The following is a 17,739-nucleotide window of genomic DNA, read 5'->3' as shown; positions in this document are numbered from 1 at the left end:
ACTGAGTTAGTTGAAAGGATAGCTTAGTTGAAAACTGAATAGCTAAAACAAAGAGTAATTGGACCTCATGTAACTTCTAGGGTGGAAAACACTATCCCATAAATCATAGGGGATTAAATGAAAATCTCAGTGCTGGGGGTAATTGTCTAAGAGTAGTTGGCCATAGAGGACCCTGTGGCTTCCCAGATAGCTCTGACTCTTGCTGCTGCTATTGGCTATACTGCATGGTAGACGGTAAGGCTTTATTAGTGAAGATACTGCACCTTTTAGTTTCTAGGCATGAAAAATCAAATCAGAAATAAGCCAAAAGCTAGCATTCATATTGGTGGAAGGTCCTATGCAATTCTGTACTGGGGGAGAATTGTCGACAATGTGTTAGCATGATTAGCATGCCAGACAAGATATGCCCAATGCTACAAGAATGGCATGACATGTGTACAATAAACTGCTTGTTTTTTAAATTTGGTTCAACACCCACTCCACAATGGAAGTACCCATATTTGGTGCTTTATGACAAAAAGAAAGAAAGAAAGAAAGAAAGAAAGAGAGAGAGAGAGAGAGAGAGAGAGAGAGAGAGAGAGAGAGAGAGGAAGGAAGGAAGGAAAGGAAGGAAGGAAGGAAGGAAGGAAGAGAGAGAGAGAGAGGGAGAGAGAGAGAGAAAGAGAGAGAAAGAAAAACAACAACAACAACAACAAAAACAATACCTATGGCTAAGGAAGCATTATATTCTGACAGGCAAGCTGCCGTTAAATAGAGATGATATGCCTGTCAGATTGTTTGTGCCAAAGATAATTGCCATTGTTGGCCATGGCCAGGGAAGCTTGCTTTTGCAGTTGGCAGTGGTTCTAGTGGAGAATGGTCATCACTGGTTAAAGTGTTGAAAATAGGAGATTGTTACTGTGGCATTGTGGCCCAGTGTTCAGCCACAACTAGAAGAAATCAATATTGCCCCCTCTAAGTCTCAGGAACATCATGGAAAAGGAATGTATAGGTACTGGGGAAGGCTTTCTTCACACAGCACAATATTAGCATCCTAATCAGAGTAAAGCTAACTGGGGATCCTTAACAAGATATATTGCCACTGGATGTATTTAATCCTGACCATTTGTACTAAAGTGTATAAGGGGTAAAAGGTTATCTGAAGGAAGACCCCATCTATTTAGTCTTAAGACCATGACCATGACCCACTTGGGGATAAAAATTTTTGATGAAGCAACTATTGGGGAATCCCCCAAACTCCTAAAAATAAAGTCAAATAAAATCTGTGGCTCACAAAACTAGACTTGTATGGAACCATTTCTCTGGAATCCTATTTCTCCCCAGGAAAAGTAATACGCCACTTTGACACCGTAGTCCCTTCAAGAGAACCAGCGTATCACTTCAAGCAATAAGGACACTCTCAAGTTCAATATACAGAACTGCCAATTCAGCACTGATCAACCAGACCACACCATGTTCAGGCCTGCTTAATTATGTGCCTCTTCTCTTTCTAAATTCAAACCTAAAGTCCAGGTCAGTACCCTGAAGATAGATTTGAGGCCATTGGATCAATTTATATTTTCTTCCCAACATAATATGCCAGTTAAATCTTTCTGATTTCTACCATTGCTGTTCTCTGGACTTGGAGAATTGAGAGAGTAAGCCACACTTAGCAGCTGGCAGAGCTAGAATTTTTCACCCTATAATGCTAGTACTACCTCCTGTGAGTGTGTAGTGGCATCTCTTGCCATATTTACACACACTGCACAGATGGTAGAGTGCCCAGTAGAATTCTCTAGGCTAGTAAAATATGTTATACTTACTTCATTTAAAATGAAAGCCACTACCCATATGTAGATGTCAATCACTTTATATGTGACAGGGACAAGTAAATAATTTCTTTGTGGAAATTGGGATTATTTTTAGATAAGCGATACCTAGGGATATGAAATCTCTCAAGGAGACTTTGACCTGGCCAGTGTTGTCTTTTCCCAATTTCTAGAGGCAGTGTAACACTTGCAGGACCATATATAACCCACTGTTTCAGCATCTGTTTCCTCACTTGCAAAAATGAGAAGAGAAGAATCATCTCACCTTTGAAGTTCTCCCTGTGTAAGTTCACTTTGCCAACATCCAGACTTCATGTCAACACCATCTAAAAGAGCACTCTGTCTCCTACATCCAACAATCCTCCATTCCAGATGTGATCTACACTGGAAAGGAGAAGGAGGAGGAGGAGGAAAACAACAACAACAACAAACAACATATTTTCAAAATTTGACTCTTGTATTCTACATCCTAGGTTCATGATATTTGTAAAGCCTCTAATTTTATCTTAATTGATGGTATTCAGTGAGGACATTCATTATGTAGTAGGAGACACGCAGTAAGTACTGGATAAACACTAGAGTGGTAGACATGGTTACGAGCTCTAGTCTTCCTTTCTTATTACACAAAATCCTGCCTTTCTTCTGGTTTACACTTAATACCTGAAAGAAATCTACAATGATGTTTCAAGCATCATTTTATTGAAATTTTAAGAAATCATTGACTACTTAGAAGAGAAATAGTGTTGACCTGTGCTTTCTAATCACAATCTGACAGGTATACAGAGAACACAGATGGCACCCTAGAGATTCGGTTACCCAGCTCAGAAGCAGGGCACTTCTTCCTTTGCAGCAGTCCCTCCCATGGGGACCTTAACTTCTGTTCACACAGCTTCTAACAGGCATCCTTCTCAGTAGTCTGTGTGCAGACCGGACCAACCTACAAATATTTCTTCAATGGAAAAAACGGCATTTACAGACAGAGCAGAAAGAAATAACTTGAGAATGGCTGCCTATTTGTTCTGCCAAGAAGATACGGGTCAATGCCTTGATTCCTGTAATCTGAAATTATAAGTCATGGGTAGCCTCAACATTTAATTCTTATTCTGGATCCAATTTTGTGTTAGCCTCAAGAATGAGCTCTGGGTGGATCATATCAACAGAGCAGAAGAGTATGGTGCCCGCCCCGTTGCATTATGGATGCTAGAATGTGGCATAGAAGGAATACACTCACAAAGGTGAGAGCTGGAACCTCCCCTACTCCATGATGTTCAATGAACTCTCTAGCTGATACTCTGAAATATCTAATAGATGGTAGGAAGACCCACTGTGGAGCTCTCTGCTTACTCTTCACTTCTTTTCCAAATGTTTCATTTCCCCTAAAGAAGGAAGATTTCAATAAGCAGTAACCTTGGTACCCTCACAAGATGAGCCTTAGTTATCTGGCAGACCACAAAGAACCCCAAGGTACGTTAACTCTCCCAGAAAACAAGCACAGCCAGTTCTCCTTTGGGGAAGACGATCGGATCATCACAGAGGGAGATGGTAGTCTACCTAGGATAGACTTATCCATGGAAACCTGGGCCACATCCAGAACAAAGGCACTAATGAGCTTCTATCCCATGTCTGAGCAACACATTCTCTGTGCTGCTGCCTACTAGTGAACTCTCAGGTAGCTTTTTCATACAGTCTCCCAGGCTGCAAACCTTGGGTGTTACTTGTGCCAGCTATAATAACTCACACTGTTAATGGTCCACGTTCTGCTCATAAACTTGACTCACAGGTTGCCTATGTTCTCTATCAGGCTCTTGTCAATGACTAGTTAGTAAATTCATCCCTCATAGGTCTCAGATAACTGGTCTGTTACCAATAATAGAGCCCACTAGATAAAAGCCTAAAACCATTCACCATTGAATTCAGATTAAGAGAAGAAAAACATCAATTAAAATCCTTTTTCAACCACTGGTTTTAGGACTTTGTGGTTGATTTGGTGCTCTGGAAAAAAAGAGAGGCTAGCGATAATAACAGGTCAGTCCAAGAAGGACTATTCCTAAGGATGGAGTCCTGCCCACTCACAGTGCCAAGAGAGTTAGCATACATCTTCACCTTCATCTCCCAAGATATCTACTTCAGTCCTGACCTTCAATGCTTCTGGCTAAGATTTGATTGCCCTGGGCTTTCTGAGAACAACAATCTTAAAAAAAAAAAAAAAAAGGAACACGTTGTCCAATAGTTTGATGGCAGACAAGGGTATTTTGCCTTTGGCAATGTTCTTCACCCATTGAAAGATTTAAAGACTTTTCAACCCCAGTGTGCTATTCTGACTTTTACACTTTCTCAGAACCCTCTTAGTATCTTGCTCCCTAGTTCTAACACTGTGGTTCTCTTTAAGTTCATCCACGTCCATGTGTTAAATAAATCTCAAGGCGATTTCTCTGTTCTGACCCTTCTCTACCACACCCTCCTGCCTTGCTTCCCTTGCCTATTGTGAGCTCTGCTGTCTCCGGTTGCCAGCCCCCCTCCTTTATTCCCTGATGCTTCTGTGCTTCTTTTGTTCTCTGGCATTGATTTTGTAGTTCAGTGTCTATCTTTTTATCCCATTTACATGTCCTCAGCCATTCCTTCTGATCACCCAGAGCTCCCCAGAGGAGCCTTGATCCTCAGCCAGGCACAGCTGCAGACACTGGCACTGATTTTGCAGCTAGCAGAATCTTGCCTCCTCTGAGAAGAGAGATATCACTCCCAATCTACACACACTTAGGACAGAGCAAATGCCTCTGTGTTTCAGGATCAATGACCCTCCCCTTATAATGCTGTCTCATGTTTGACTTCACAATGAAGTTCAAGTCCAGGTTTATGTGAAATTCACTTGTTTGTCCTTTAGGGATCTCTTTTGACAAACTGAATATTGATCTTCCATCAATTCCCCTTTCATATTTTCCTCAATATTGTTCTTGTCCTTGTTAGTATTGAATTTTAATGACATCTACTTGAATTGATGATGTGTCATCCATATAGAAGTCACTATTTTCCTTTAAGTTATCCTCTCTATCCCCAGAGTCATAATTCCCCAAAACAGGGTACTTATTAATAGATCCAGTCGCCAGCAGTCAACTCATAACAGATTCACACAGAATGATAAACTGTTACAAAGTGTTTGACAGACACAATTTGAAGACATAATAGTCTACCAGTGTGGAAATTTGGAGAAAACAGTGAGAGTGGGATAATATATAAACAGGAAGAAGCAACTGAGTATTTCCTAGAAACAGCAAAGAGGTATGTGATGGTCTTGTAGCCAGAAGAACTACAATCCTTTTGAGGGCTGGAGGGAAGAGGTACATAAACACCATAGAACAGGAATTTAGAGATACCTAAGAAATGAAACAGAAGCCAAACCAAGTTGGTCAGGCCAAGAACAGTCATTTTGTCATAAAACCATAATAGTATATTAACTCTTTCCTGATTGGAATTCCCATCTACGTAAAATACAAAAGTCATTGCAATAAAACTTGTCAAAGTTTATTTGAGGAAATAACTAGTAGACTGAAATTTTGTACTTTTCTCCTTCACCTAGAAAAATCAAATGAAAGGATATGGAGATACAGGAATCTAGATCTCTACCTTTGGGGCTAGAAAGATGGCTCTGTGGTTAAGAGCACTTGCTGCTCTTGCTAAGGGTCAAGGTTCAGTTCCCAGCATCTACATGGCAGTCTGCAGCTGTCAGCTGTCTCTGACTTTGGCTCCAGAGGACTCAATGCACTCTTCTGCCTTCTTTGGGCACTGCAGGTACATGGTGAATTTACATACATGCAAGAAATATACATATACATGCAGACAAATATATAAATGAATAGATATATCTCCATCTTCAGTTTGAGTTTTTTTCTTTTCGTAATAACTTTGTTTACTCATAGAGAAAAAGGAACTCCGTTTTTAAAAGTCCATACCCAAAATAACTGCTAAATAATCATCAGATAAAAGTCTGACATAAATGTGTCATTGCTGCCTATGTTGACAATGAGGCCTATATATTTATGAAAAAATATATTTATGGAAGCCATACCTAAAACCACTCTAGAGAAGCTGGAAATGTAGTTCAGTGGATTTCTCCAGCATACACAAATCTGGGTTAATCCCCAACACTACACAAACCAAGATCTGGTGACACACACCTATAGTAGTAGCACTGGGGTCATGGAAGCAGGAAGATCAGAAGACCAAGGTCATTCTCAGCTACATAACAAATTCAAAACAACCCTAGGCTACATGAGACCTGTCTTTAAAAAAAAATAAATCTGGAAGCTATCCTGTTCTCATAAAATGTAAAAAGAACAACAACAATAATCATCTCTGTGATGCCACACCTGACAGAGAAATTTAGGGGTGCAGCCAACCTTGGCTGAGACTCCAAGTACAGAGGGTGGTACAGTCAGTTCACCCAAGGCCATGAACACCCAGATCCTGGCTGCTCACAACCTCGTAATTGCATGTTGGTTCAGGCTCCAGCAAGCTGCATACAGTCGCAGGCAGCAAACAGCAAAGTCAGAAGGGTTACGTGACTGAGCTGCCTGCGCGCGTGTTGGCCTTATAGCAGAGTCAGGAGACGCCAAGTAGCACGCAGCTGCAAGTCCCATCTTAAAGAAAACCTCGCTCTGCTTCATGCACTAGAAGTTGTCCCGTTCTGCTCTAATCCCCATAGAACACTTGACTTTGCAAACATATGTAGCAACAGAGCTCCCACACCCACCATCTTCCCTGCCCTCCCCACTCTACATCTGCAAACCTCTGCTGGGCACAAATGCAAAACAGTTGCCAATCATCCTTTTAGGGACTTGTAGGGCAACCAGCCAATTGGCTGCCCTCGGGTTATTCACACTGCAATAAGAAACAAATTTCTTGCTGCAATTATCCTTAACTTTCTACTGTTTACCCCCCACCCCCAAATAAAGTAATTGCTGCTGTAAAACACCCTTTCCCACACTGTCCAGCACACATCTGTAAATTCCAAGAGTCCTGGGGTGAGTTGGATGCCAGTTGGCTTTGGGAGAAGGAGTGGCAATGGGCCAACTGGAAGCTGGTTTATTATTCATGGTGGAATTGAACTTGAACTTTTCATTGCAAATACCCTTGCATGTTTCTGTGCTTACCTTGTAAGCACACAACTTGGATCGCTATTGGTAAATAAGCCCACATTTATGATGGTGTTGAGGGATGGGAAAGAAAAGAGAAGGGGAGGGGAGGGGAAGAGAAGAGAAGAGAAGAGAAGAGAAGAGAAAAAGGAAAAGGAGAGAGAAAAGAAAAAACAAGAAAAGACCCTGGGTATTTTAATAATAAATGCCTGCTAAATGCCAGGTGATATGTTTAATGTTGCCAATTGCCCATGGGAATTATTTTATTATTAAAGGGATCCACAGAAGTAGGTAAATAAGTTTTCAATGTGCTCTGTAAGTAGACATTTGATTCCAAAGAGTCTTCCTGATTTTCTTCACTGTCCTCTCGTGAGCACAGTGGTTTCTCTTCAAATAACAAAGACACATAGTGTTCTTAAGAACACTTTCCAAAGCAGCATATTTTCAAAATACTTAGATTTTTATCCTTTGAATAAACTTCCTCCTCTATGCCTGGAACACCTTTCTCCTGCTCCTTTAGCTATAAACTAAACTAAACTGAATAAGATAAAATAATAAAAACTATAAATCTTTGAAGACATAATTCAAGTGGCCAAGGTGATGTCTGAAAAGCGTGATTGAGAAAAGTATGATGAGTCCAGCGTTGCAGAGATAAGAAGAGGAAAGCCCCAGGAATACATACTTTTCAATATGTCTTTAGAGAGTATAATTTTTTACTCATAGGATGTTTCTTTCCATCTCTTCGCTAACTGCAGCTCCTTCAGTGTCCAATGTAAATGTTATGTAACCTCCTTACTGTGTGGTCCTTGGGGACCAAAGGACATCACCAGTGCTTGCATTCCTCAGTTTGGATTAATGTGTATGGGAATATGTAATGGATTCCTGGTCCTTAGGGACTATTCCTGGGTCTGGCACTCGACTGGCTGAGTCAGATGTGCCTGGGGAAATAGATTCTATAGTGTTTGCCACATATACCAGTCATTTTAGCAAGGCCGTGTGCAAGCTCATGGTAGAAGGTTTTGTGAGCCACACATAAAATAGACTATCAGATAATTTGCAGGCTTTTGATACTAGTGATAAGTGTAGTGGCCCATGTTTCAAACCACTCTCTGCTCTTTATCTAAGGCCACTCATCTTCTTTATCACTTGGAAGAGTCCCTAGAAAGTAAATAGGCTCCATCAATGTTTTTTCACTAAGACTTTTAAAAATTCAAAGTGCATTATGTTGCTCCCATATTAAAATGCTTATGTTTGTGGCTTTCCAGCATATATAATTGGGGGGTTGAGGGGTCAAGGTCAAGTGCACTACTTGACTAGCATTCATGAAACCCCAGGGTTTGATCTCCAACATAGCAAAAGTCAGGTATAGCAGCACAAGCCTCTAATCACCACACTAGAGAGGTGGAGGGAGGAAGATTAGAAGATCGAAGAAATTCTCAACTCCATAGTAAGTGTAGGGCCGGGCTGGCCTACATGAGACCCCGTCTCAATAAAAAAAAAATAATAATAATAGTAGTAGTAGTAAATTAGACTTCAGAACAGACAATAGGCTACAGCTCCAACTGCAGAGGAAGGCAACAGGATCACAAGGCTTGGATTGACTGAAAGTGGATGTTAACTGCCAACAGATAGATAGATAGATAGATAGATAGATAGATAGATAGATAGATAGATAGATAGATAGATAGATAGATATAAATGATAGATAGATAGATAGATAGATAGATAGATAGATAGATAGATAGATAGATAGATAGATAGACAGATAGATGATAGATAGATAGATAGATAGATAGATAGATAGATAGATAGATAGATAGATAGATAGATAGATAGCCGATCTGACCACCAACCTATAGCATGGTATGAACTGGCATCAAAAAGTTGAGCAACCCTTTAGATTCTCTTTCTACAGTCTTCTGATTGCTAATTCTGAAAGACTAAGGCAGCCAAGCAGGAGAAACCAAAGCCAGCTTGTGATAGGCAGAAATGTGAGAAAAAAACAAGGCACCAATATTGTGAGGAAGAAGAAAATGAAGTTAACATGAGTGAGTGGAAAGCAGGAAAATTTTGTAAAAATTCAGGTGGAGAACAAATTGGCTTGTAGCCAGAGGCAGAAGTGGGTGAGAGAGCTATGCAACGAAATCAAAAGAGACAAAGTGCTCTGTGTCAGAGGCGCCACATGGCCCTCCTTGCTGCCTGGTCTCCTGATTGCTTTCCTCTTGTGAACTAAAGGCATTATTGTCTTTTAATAAACCGGTCTTTTCTTAAAGTAATTTAAGTAATTTTCTACTCCCTGGAAGCTTGAAAGGTGAATAAAACAAATGTCAAATAGGAAATAATTTTTACTACGGAAAATGTACTGGAAAAGATGTGGATTTGTCTTTGAGTTTTACTTAACGAGTATTTTAATTTCTAACAAGCAGGCTCACCCTTTAATCCCAAGGATATTTCATGGAAGCAATAAGGGGAAGCCTAGAAATGAATTCATTTCTCATAACTATGTTCTGCTAGTTATCTATGGGGGCAGAATATTTTGAACCACCTTTCCTAGTAGATTGTCAAAAATGCTGTTTTTAAAAGTGAAAGTCCAGTGTCTTTTTCCAACATGTGATTCAGTAGTCTCCCATAGTACCAGTGCATGAGTGTGTACAAGGCCTTCACCGCTCCCTGCTAGGAAAAATTAGGCTCATCTGTGAGTAGCTACATCAAATTCTTACAAGTACAGAAGGCAACAAGCTAATCTGGGAAGCAGGTAACACATCAATGATGCGAGAGAAGTCCATCCTGAGAATCTTGTTTTTAAATTTTTAAACCTGACTTTGACTGGCTTTTCCTTGTCAGATTTATGAAGTTCTCGCCATTTAAAAAAAAAAGTATATATTGTTGAGAGATTGTAAAACTTAATAGCAAACAGGCTACACACTTAAGAACAGGCTAAGCACAATTAACACTCACATGCCTCCCACTCCTATAAATAATTCACTTTCCTCCCCTTGTCTGCAAATTTCATTAGACTGGGGAGGGGGAGGGAAGGAAAAGGAAAAAGAAAAAGAAAAGCCTTCTGATTTTTCTCGTGTGGTAAATTTCAGATCCAATCACTCAATTGAGGTCTTTGTACACAGGAGGAACAGGGATGGGGGTGGGGTGTAAGCCAAGTTAAAAATGATCCCATCTCTGAGTCTTCAAGCCCTAGCTTTGGCAAGAAATTGTGTACACATGACCCTGCTAAAATTTAAGTGCAGAATATGATAAATAGATACTTGTTTGCACTGGAGTGGGGGAGTGAACATACACGTGTGTCTATGTATCTATGTTTATGTGTGCACATGTCTGTGTGTCTAAATGTAAATATGTCTACAGACAAGTATATGTCTGAGTCTGTGTATCTGGATGTATGTGTGTATGTGTCTGTGTGCCTGAGTATGTATCTATATGGTGTGTGTGTGTGTGTGTGTGTGTGTGTGTGTGTGTGTGTATGAACAAATATGTATGTCTGTGTATCTGCTATGTGTTTATGTGTAGTTACCTATATGTCCACATGTTTTTATGTCTGTGTGTATTGACTCTTCTATCGTGAAATCAGATTCATGGGCTTTTCCAAAATAGGTTTTAGTGATCTGAGGATTTTTTAAGTAAAATATTAAAAATATTTCTCCAATATTTTTAAGATGTATGTGTGCTTTTACTTTTGAGAATTTCATACAGTGTACACATTACCTTCCTTCCCCAGCTTCTCCCAGATACAACCTCCCTTCCTACCTACCCAATATTCTTAGCAACTTCTTTTCTTTTCTTAGCTACCAAACTCAATTTGAGCTGCCATATCCTATTGAATGTGTGGTCTTCCACTGTAGCATGATTCCAGAGGCTATACTCTTAAATCCCTCTACAGCAGTTTTCAATTGCCAGCAGCACCTTGGGTTGGGATGAGACTTTATATCCAACTTTCTATGTTGAGACTTGGTCAGGTTTTGTACATGCTGTGATAACCACTGAGTTCATATGTACAGCTGCACTGTTCTATTTTTTAAAACACTGCAATCAATTAACCCCTTCTTCCACCACTATCCCTAACTTTAGGAAGGGATAACATAAACATCCTATCTGAGGCCGAGCATTTCACAGTCTCTTATTCTCTGCATCTTAACCAGTTAAGGGGTCAGTGTTGACCACCATCTATTACAAATAAAAGCTTGTCTGATTAGAATTCAATGATGCATTAATCTATTTTTATTATTGAAAGGAAGAAGAAGGAGGAGGAGGAGAAGGAGGAGGAGAAAAGAAGAAGAAGAAGAAGAAGAAGAAGAAGAAGAAGAAGAAGAAGAAGAAGAAGAAGAAGAAGAAGAAGAAGAAGAAGAAGAAGAAGAAGAAGAAGAAGAGGGGGAGGAGGAGGAACAGGAGGAGGAGGAAGTCATTAGAAATCAGTTTATCACTATACATATTTAGCAGAATAAAAGTAGTAGGTTATTCTTCTTGGGCCTGGTATAGTCACAGGTTATTGTCCTAATAATACCATCAGGTTTGAGATTCTTCTTGTAAGGTGAGGCTTAAATCCAAGTAGAGAGTGGTTGGTTACTCCTGTGACACTTATACCACTATTGAACAAGTGGATTTGTCTTTCTAGACCACTCAATACTAAGTATACCAGGTTCAGAATTTACATCTAGGTAAGAGATATGATTATTCTTCTCCTCTGGTAGCATTCATAGCACCTGCCCATCATTACTAAATCTACCAAGTAGGGAAGTATACATACTTTAAAAAGGTATTTTATTATTTCTTAGAAGCCAAAGTCAAATATTAGAAGAATTTGGGCGAAAGCAAGATTCCAAACATGTGAGTGCGTGAAAATTTCCCTGGAGTCTCTTGACCCCTCCTGTTCCTTGTCTCTCACTTTTTCTTTAGAAAAAAAAGTCTATTCCTAAACATATTTGATAGCACTGGGATTTATGTTCAATTCTTGTAAGGGTCTGCTTGGACCAAATAAATGGAAAAAATATCCTTTTGTGTGACCTGTATATTTCCCAGCACTCTTGCATAAAAGTTATTTGTTTACCATTCTCTAGACTCATGCAACCATAGCAACAGTTAACTCATAACCACTGCAGTGACCTATGCTGGACCTATCTGAGATTTACCCTTTCAACTGTCAATCATAGAAGAGGGAGAGTCTCACAAGGTCTTACCCTTTACTGCTGAACTATTGGCTCTGAGTAGATTCTGTGAATGGGGAATTACTGTCTTATGTTGTGTGCAGCCCTGGTTCACTTCTGCCCTGGGATACCTAGGCACTGTTGCATACTGGGCCAGACTTGAAGGGATGAAGCAGGTTCCTTGGGAACTTGGTTGCCGGTGAGTGCAGAGACAAACAGCCTTCTCTGAGATGGTTTCAGTGAAACAGCTCTCCTTTATTGGTGGTAACAAGGGCTATATAAACCTTGGGGGTTGGCTAAGGGTTTTTAGGATAAGTGCATATTATTGGCTGGGGCTGAGGTGCTGGGGATGATTCATTTACATGAAGAGGACTTCCAGGTGCTTTTGGGATATATCCTTATAAGGAGAGAGGAAGTTAAGCCTGTAATTTGGCCATCAGGCTATGTGACAGAGGTGGGGGTCATGAAGGCTAACTGCACCAGGACATGCAGGCCCAGAGCGAGGAGAAAGCAGTCCTAACTCCTGCTAGTCTAAAGACAAGACTTTTGTGTTTGGGGCACATCTCAACCTCACTGTTTATCCACGCTTGCTTCCCCATTTGCACAGCTTTCTGACCTCACAGTTGTGTACCCCCACAGCTCAAGCTGCAAGGAATCTCCCCAAACCCCGAGTCACACAGACATTCCTGGCAAAGCCCAATGGGTAATAGACAAAATGAATAGACATAAACATGAAAAATAGATTTGTAGGAAGTAGGTGGGTAGACTGGAGTGGTGAGGATCAAGGATTTCCAAGTATTATGAAGAAAGAGTCAGGAGTTTCTATTTAATGTGTTCCGAGATTCAGTTTATAATATAAACAAACGTTTTAAAAATCTGTTGCCAAACAATACTAATAATTTTAATACCCCAAGCAGATGTTTCAAAACGATGAGGATATGAATTCTACATCATGTGATTTTTTATCATAATGGAGTTTTTTGAAACACATGCAAACTGGACTCGAGTCTCATGACCCAGGATCTAACACTGTTACCTCGGTAAGGATGAAGATGATTCACTGTTAACAGGTAGCCGCCTGCAGCTAATAGCAACACTCGCCACTGTCGCTGAAGACATATTTTAGAAGGGACTGTGCCCAGGAGACCACAGCCAGTATCTGCAGCATGAACATGCTGCATCAGTCTTGTAAGGAATATTAATGATCACTAATTTCTAAACTTTCAAACTAACTAAATAAAACCACAGAAGTACTAATAATTCTGTCACCAAAACCCAATATCTCTGGCATTTAGACATATGGGGTGTCTAAAATTAAATTAGTACTCAGATTAAATTTCTTTATGTGTGTGTGTACATGCTCGTGAAGGCCAAATGGTAACTTTGAGTACCATTGCTCAGGCACCATATCTTGGTTTTCAAGACAATATCTCTGACTGCCCTGGGGTTCCCGGTGTAGGTGAGGTAGACTGGTTTGCAATCCCTAAAGACGGGCCTATCTCTGTCTCTCAAAAGCCAGCACCATCATGCTTGGCCTTGTTATGTGGGCTCTGGGAATAAATTTAGATCCTCATACTACAAGGAAAAGCACTTTTACTGACCGAGCCATCTCTTCAGCCCAAAGTTTTCTTTGCCTTTCTTTTTTTAATTATCAGATGGCAGAATACTTTCAGAATGATCAAATTCAGCTTCAGCTAGGGGTAGTCGTAATATTTTCCCCATCTTTTTTTTTTTTTTTTGTAAAAACAAATACCTTTAAAATCCCAACAAAGCCCTTTGCTGTCTATGGTTCTTTCTCTTTTCCATGTATTTTGGTTAATCACCCTCGATCCTTTTTGGAAGTAACGATGTATGGATAAAGTAAAGTGGAGACTGCTGTCTTCCCTTAGAGACAAGTACATTTTGCAATCAGCAGACGATCGATCAGGGATGCATTTGCAAACACAATCAGTAAGGAGTCTGGAGTGAATTTGTTGGCAGCCTTTGGTTTTCAGAAGTGCCTTCAGAGGCAGTCCTGACACATACATGAGACTGTGAAGATGTTGTGTTTAAGTCAGGAGCTAAACCGTTAAATTCTTTAGTGTTTCCAAATGCAGCGCAAACTTCCATCTCTCCTCCAAGAGAGTTGCATAATTAATAAATTTCATATCACTGGACCGATTATTTGCTCTTTTTTTTTTTTTTTTTGCTTGCAAAAGTCAAAGTTTATTTTCCTGTTCTCCCTTTGAAGACTGACATGTGTGATAGATGGCGGGTGACAGTCCAGGAATTTGACCAAAATGACAGCCCACGCCCTATAAGCAGCTGCGGGCTGGCTACAGTTTGGTCTTTTGTGCACATCTAGTGCAGTGCAGCCAATGGAAAGAAATAGTCACACTTGAGCATGCCATCCATCCAAAAGGACATTTGCATTGGATGTCATAGACACCCGAGACACATCCAGTAGAGGTCAGTCCAGCTTCAGCAACAGGAAAACAGGTGGGACAGTGTTGACAAACACAGCATCGAACTTCCCTATAAATATTCCTTGTCTGATTTCACCACACCAATGCTTCTGCGCCAGTGGCTTACTGTGCCCAACTGACTTTGCTATAGCAGCATCCTTGACAGTAACCGGCTGTGATCACGTTACTAATAGATAACACAGAGTGAGGAATAACACACTGCTGTGACACACCCATTCCCATGACCTTGAACCTTTAATAAGTTTAGCCCTGCAATGCTTAGCTGAATCTCGGGGAGAGGGGGGACTTTTTGTTGGTTTTGTTTAGCTTGTTCTTGTTGTTGTTCCTGAACAATTCAAATTACAATAAAATATTCCAAGCCAGTGGTTATAGTTAAGAAATGAAACACCATCTTAAAGTCCCAAAACAGTGAAGTGTCACCCCATAACAGAGATCATTTTGAATGGTTTAAAATTCAAATTGCTTGGCCCCAGCTGAGAGGAGTTTGCACGCAACAGAGTGGATGCCCTCAGGTGTGTCTAGGATACACAGTCACAGGCCATGTTACAGGCTCCGGGTCGGCACACTCTCAAATCACTTGATTCTTGCAAAAGCAGTATTCTGGACTATGAGGACTAGGCTTTGGAAGACAGCTCCCTGTTAATTAAATCCTGATTCTACTGTCAGGGAAAGAAAAATACTCAGTAGACTCAGTAGAAGTAACTGACATAAACCCCAATCTCTTTTTTTCTTTTTTTTTTCATTTCTTCTCTTTTCTACATTTTGTTGTTCTTCTCTATCTCCTTAATTTTATCTTCCTTTAAATTTTCAAACGTCTCTTCTGGGCTTCCACGATGAGATCAGTTGGGCTTCTCTGGTGTAGCTATCCAGTCATAAACTTTGGCTGCTTCTTTAGAGTTCCACCATTAGAAAACACGGTCTCCAGAGCATGGAGAGTCATGACCCTAGAAAGTGATCATGAGATCTCAGGATGGGCAGGTGGATGGATTTTCCCATTTGTAACTCAGAGTCATTTGAACGCTAACTCGATTCTTCAAATGCATGGAATTCTACTGCCAAGGGTCCTGGCAGAGTTTCTGAAACAAGCAAAATGGAAAAAACTACCCAGGATAAAAGTCACTCTAAAAACAGCCCAGTTGTCACCAAATGCTATGTGGTAGTCAGATAACCACTGGTTAGCAAGGGAGTGTTTACTGCGGGATATAGACAGTTGGTTTATAAGGGGAAGTTGAACTCAGATCATCCTGGTAGACTTGTCAGCTGCAGTCAATAGGATGGAAGAGAAGAGAGAGAGAGAGGGAAAGAGTGTTTTCAAAATAGATTACCATGTGCATTTAGAAGTATATCAAAAATCTACATTTAAAGGTAGGTATTTAATACCTTTTTCCCCAAGTTTCTATTTCAGACTCAGTATTAAGCTATCTTAAGTGCAAGATGGAGAGGTGGCTCACTCAGTAGTGAAGAGTGTTTGCTGTTTTTCCAGAGGACCCAAGTTCAATTCCCAGTACACTTGCTGGCTGACTCACAAGCAGACGTAACTCCAATTCCAGGAGATCTGCCATTTACAGGCACAAGCACACCACAGACATGGGGAAAAGCATGTATGTGTGTATGCGCACAACACAAACACACACATTCAGAGAGGGAGAATTCACTCACACAGACACACGCATACAAAGAAACATAAAAATTATCTTAAGACCATGGACATAAGAAAGTAACTTGACTTTCAAATAACCACTCTCCACTAACAGAAAGTCTATAGCACACAAGAAGTAGCTGAGATTTTTTAATAACGAAACAGTTGATCTAGCATGATGGAATAAGATGAGGCATAGCAAAATCCTTCCAAATATCCCTGTGTTATCAAAGTCTGGGGTTCACTTAAGTTATTCATATCAGCCCATACTTGACAATAGGATAACATCACCATTCATGAGTAAGTACTGCACAGCCTAATAGAACCCCGTTAGCAACAACAACAACAACAACAACATGTAAAACCTAACCAAGCATTTGTTTTAGGTTGTGCGGTATATGTCTGCAATCTTAGCACTTTGTGGGAGGCAGGGAGGTAGAGGCAGGCAAATTTGGAGTTCAAGGCCTGACTCAGTTAAATAAACGTTCAAATACACTCAGGGCTACATGAGACTCACTTCTAGAAAACACAGCCCCCAAAAAGTTAGCCAAGCATTAGACAGTACACAATAAACAAGTCACAATGAAATGGGCATTTTCAATGTTCCACAAAATTTAAAACTGGTTATTGAAAAGAGAAAAAAAATAGAACTATTTTTCATGTTTAAAAACAAATGTTCATCTATCCCTATGGTTATTCTAACATTTCCCTTTTATCCTCTGTGGTTTATGTTTTTCAGTTCTCTACAATGAGCATTTTATGAGATAGAAACAGAACAACACATGTTTGTGGAGAAGAGTGGGAAGGAAGGAGAGGAAAGAAAAGAAGAAAGGAAAAGGAAGAGAAAACTGGGAGCAGAAAGAAGGCAAGGGGAGAATAGTAAGGCAGAGAGGGAGAAAGAGGGGAGCAAAGGAGAGAAAAGGGAGAAAAATGAAGGATGGAGCAAGAGAGAGAAAGGGGGAAGAGAAGAAAGAGAGAAATGAGAAAGAAAAAAGGGAAAAGACTGCCAGAAAAAAGAGAGAAGGAAGGAGAGAAGGAGGGGCAGGAAGGGAGGTGGGGGTAAAGTTACCTCGTGATCTTTAAAAAGAGAAAGCTGAGCTAGTCATTTCTGCAACTTTGTCCTAGTAGGTGAGTAATCTTAATTTACAGGCAAAATATTAGAATATTATTGTGGCCATATATCTGAGGTATAACTTTTACTTATAATAAATACATTGGCAATTTAAAAAAAGAGAGAGAGAAAGTTGAATGGGAGAGACAGAGAGGACAGGGGCCTTATAAAATGAAAAGGCACAGGTATGACATCCTCCATGCCTGACACCACCGATGGAAATAAAGAAAAGTACAGTCACCCAGTTGTGTTGACTCCACAGCACTAGACACCCCTGGTTGTACTTTCCAATGATATTGGGAACTGATTATTGACTTTGACATCACCTGAACAAGGAAAGCAACAAATGAGAAACAGAGGGAGGCCATAGACATTCCAAATGATTGAAGTGTTGTAAAAAGAAGAGGAGGAGGAGGAGGAGGAGCTCCACA

This window comes from Mus musculus, chromosome 11 (assembly GCF_000001635.26).
Source record: "Mus musculus strain C57BL/6J chromosome 11, GRCm38.p6 C57BL/6J".
Taxonomy (NCBI): Eukaryota; Metazoa; Chordata; class Mammalia; order Rodentia; family Muridae; genus Mus; species Mus musculus.
The sequence above is the reverse complement of the archived record's forward strand: the minus strand, read 5'-3'. Positions refer to the sequence as shown.